This window comes from Octopus bimaculoides, chromosome Z (genome assembly GCF_046866305.1).
Source record: "Octopus bimaculoides isolate indiv1 chromosome Z, ASM4686630v1, whole genome shotgun sequence".
Lineage (NCBI taxonomy): Eukaryota > Metazoa > Mollusca > Cephalopoda > Octopoda > Octopodidae > Octopus > Octopus bimaculoides.
In genome coordinates, this window is record NC_142944.1 from 12,872,500 (window position 1) to 12,877,499 (window position 5,000).

Genomic DNA, 5,000 nt, shown 5'->3' on the forward strand with positions numbered 1-5,000 from the left:
GGGAATAATTAAAATAGCTATACATTAAGGAATGAATATAAATAAGAAAATAAGGAAATAGCTTCATAAATCACTGTAATTATTAATCTATGTGGCGGAAAGAAAACATGGCGGAACAAAGGAACATGAAATAAAGGAACATGGCGGTATTTCAAATTATAGAAATAATCAATTTGAGGTTAATTTTTTTAACGAATATCATGTTGCATACATTTATGAGTGAAAGTACGTGGGTTAGTGGTTAGCGTATTCGGCTCAAGATCGTAAGGTCGTGAGTTCGATTCCCGGTGTCGCGTTATGTCCTTCAACAAGATACTTTATTTCATGTTGCTCCAGTTCCAAACAGCTTGTAAAAATGAGTTGCATCTGTAATTAAAAGGGCCAACCTTGTTACATTCTGTGACATGCTGAATCTCCCCGGGAACTATGTTAAGTGTACACCTGTCTGTGGAATGCTCAGTTACTTGTACCTTAATTTCACGAGCATGCTGTTCCGTTGATCGGATCGCCAATTTGCAAATTCTAAGTCCTTTGGCTACAGATGACAAGGTTGGACAGTTGTTGTACTGATGACGGCTATTAAGGCAGAAACACGTATCCAGAATACGTATCCTTCCAGCTCCAGACAATACCTGTGTCCTTTTCTTTTCGTCAATGGCATGTCTACTTTGTAGAAATTCATGAATGGTGAGATTATCTCCCCTTCTCAAATGGCGCAATTCTTAATTACCATAACTATAAAACAACTTCTAGAGGCGAAGATAATTTTAATAAACCAAGAATCTATGTTACATGGTATTTGACATGCCTTATTTGTCTGTTAGCTAAATATACAGCAGTGAACACTGAGAGTTGTTCCTAAAATAGATGTAATATGAAAATATAAATTTATGTCGTTGATGCGGGATAAAATATATTAGCATAGAATGTTTAAATTTGAATGTTGGGCTTTTTCTTGTTTATCATATCACAATTTGAGAATTTTAATTCAGAAGGTAAACGAAAGAAAGTACACACCGTTATGAATATATGTGTAGCGTTTATATATATATAAAGATGGATATATAGATAGATATAGTTAGATAGATAGATAAATAGATAGATTGATAGATACATACATACATATACATATATATATATATATATACACACATATATACACACACACACATATATATATATATATATATATATATATATATATATATATATATATACGTGTGTATATGTACATATATATATATGTGTATATGTGTATACACATGTATATGCATATACATATATACATGTTAAATAATACATACATGCCTATACATGTATATGCACACACACACACACACTCTCTCTCTCTCTCTCTCTCTCTCTCTCTCTTTCTATATATATATATATATATATATATATATATATATAGTTACAAAGAGAATATTTGAACCTCTTGTAGGGATATTTATCCAAGATACACTGATTTAATATATTAAATTTTGAAGAGATATTTCTTATATAATAAATATATCATGTACGATATCGTAAAGCATCTACCATTACTATCGAGTTGGAAAACAAAGGGATGTAATGGATACAAATTAATTTATTAATTAATCATCATATTCACCAACAATCGTTTCATTTCACAAACAAAATTACAAAGCATATATAAATATATAAGTCAACATTTTGAATACCATGGATGGAAAATCATCAGGTTGTGTAAAGGACAATGAGAATTACATTAGGATACGTTTGGAATACACAGAATGACGTATCATAATGTAATGATTATTGTTCTTTATACACCCTAAAGATTTTCCGTACAAGGTATTTCAAATACAAACTTATATATTTATATTTCCTAATTTTAAGTTCATTTGTGAAATGAAAAACTTGAATATGATGATTAATTAATAAATTAACTTGTGTCCATTAAATCCCTCTATCTTTTAACGCGATAATATATATATATATATATATATATATATATATATATATATATATATATATATATATATATATATATATATATATATATATATATATATATATATATATATATATATATATGTATATATATGTATATATATATATATGTATATATATATATATATTACTATTCATTTATTATTTGCTCTGCTTATGCTTACAATACTTTAGCGCATAAACTTCCCAGAAAGTTGATATATCAGCGACAAGCAGTATAATGTTTATAGTAAATTGTGACGTACTGAACGGTGATATAATTAATACAGGCAATATATGGTGCCGGATGACGTAGGCAAATAAATAAATAAAGAGAAAAAACAAATTGTAAAATTCTATGCGTCTTTGTTGTCGAGAAGTGTGCTTCCCAATGATTGGGAATTGGGTTCAGTTCCACTTCGCAGTACTTTGGACAAATGTCTTCTACTCTAACCCCGGACTGAACCAAAGTCTCGTGCGACGAATTCGTAGATAAAAGCTAGAAGGAACCCGTCGTAAGTACGCCCATTAATATATATACACATATACATGCTTTCATACATACATACATACATACATACATGCATACATACATACATACATAAAACAAAACATACATACTTATATACTTACAAACATACATAGATATATGTTTGTGTGTGGGAGTGTGTATGCATATATTTATATATATATATATATGTATGCATGTATGTATGTATATATATATATATATATATATATATATATATATATATATATATATACATACATGCCTTCATGCATACATATATATATGTGTGTGTGTGCGGTTATCCTTGTTATACTTGTTTCCATCACTTGACAACCGGTGTTGGTTAGTTTACGTTCTCGTATTATGGCGGTTCGGCATAGGAAAGCGCCAGAAAAATCGCTAGATTTTGAAAATTAAGTACTTTGTTCGACTAAAATCTTTGAAAAAATTTCATCAGAATGCCTGCAGTCCATTGGTTGAACCAAATAAAATGTTCTTTCTGCTGTAGGCACAAAACCTGAAATTTTGTGGTGGTGGTGGGGGGGGGGGCTAGTCTATTACATCGCCACCATTGCGTAACTGGTATTTATTTCATCGACTCCCTAAAGGATGAAAGGCAAAGTCGACCTCGATAGAACTTAAACTGAGGACATAAGGACGACGAAAATGCCGGTAAGCATTTTACCTAGGCGTGTATTCTTCCAACTCACCGCCTTCTGAACCAAAGATAAAAGATAGAAGTCAATAACTTTGCTGTCCGGAAATACATATATGAAGTAAACAGCCATGTCCGTCAAGGGCATAACAAGGCACTTTATAATTGTTCTCATCAATCAATAAAGGAGAAATACAAAAAGGATAGAGTAGCATGTGAAAGTGAGAAAAGTGAGGGATGTGTTTGTAATGATCTTTAGAGCAGCAACCTGCTTATCAACTGAAGACGCTACATGTATATATATATATATATATATATATGTGTGTGTGTGTGTGTGTGTGTGTGTGTGTGTGTGTGTGTGTGTGTGTGTGTGTGCGTGTGTGTGTGTGTATGCATGTGTGTATGTGTGTATATTATCTCCACCTCTAGAATCAGCAGTTTGTAAAGTGTAAGTTTCTCGGCTACAGACGACGATATCAAGCAGTTGTTGTGCTGATGATGGCTATGGAGATAGAAAACGTATTCTGAACACCTACTCTTTTATCTCCAGACAATAACCGTGTCCGTTTCCTTTTCCTTAATGGCATGTTACACACTCACATATGCATATATGCATTTATACGTATATGTAAATACATATCCTTTTATCCTTTTATTCTTTTACTTTTTTGTCATTTGACAGCGGCCATGCTGGAGCAACACCTTTAGTAGAACACAGTAACATCGATGGTGAGGGGACAAATACAGACATACAGACATAAATAATGTACGAAATCCACTCACAAGGCTTTGGTAGGCCCTTAAAAGACACTTACCCAAGGTGCCATGCAGAGGGACTGAACCCGGAACTAAGCTTCTCAGCACACAGCCACTCCTGCGCCTTCATACATACATACATACATACATACATACATACATATATATATATATATATATATATATATATATATATATATATATATATATATATATATATATATATATATATATATATATATGAGAGGTGTTGAAAAGTTCCTGACTTATGAGTATCGGGAAAGGCCTGGCTGGAAGCCCAGCCTCCAGTGTTCTTTTACAGGGATTAGAAAAACTAAACGATCGCTGCAAAGGGAATATGTTGGATAAAATCATAATGTATATATATATATATATATATATATATATATATATATATATATATATATATATATATATATATATATATATATATATATATATACATGTATGTATATATATATATATATATATATATATATATATATATATATATATATGGGAGAATATACAAAAAATAACAACAGACGAGGACAGGTGGTGTAAATAACAAAAGTATATATTAGTATGACGCTCGGGAATACGGAAAGTCTTTGACGTTTCGAGCTACGCTCTTCAACAGAAAGAATACGGAGACAAGGAGAAAAACACGGAGAAAAAAAATTGAATAGTGTTCAGTCAACGGTCAATCATAATAATGGCCGATCATAACAATGACTGACCGGAAGTTAGAAATTCTTATTTCAGGAGAGCTAAGAAAGGGGGAGATAACAAACGGTGATCGGGAACGAGGGGCTGTGTGTGGGAGGTAGACTGCTGGTGATCTTGACGTATGTAGTGTGAAAATGGGGGAAGGGAGAAAGGAAGAAAGTAGTTGGTCAGTTGTAGTGTGTGCGTGGTGTGATGCGAGGGTATTGGTGTGGTGTGATGTGAGGGTGTTGGGAGGTGGGGAAGGCATGGGTGGAGTGTGGGGTAGAGGTAGGGGTATGTGGGTAGGGTGGGGTATGTGGGTAGGGGTGGTTGGTGGGTGTAAGGAATTGGATGGGGTGGAGTGGGAAGGTAGAGTAGGAGTGTGTTGGGGTGTGGTGGGATGAGCTTATGAGGGGG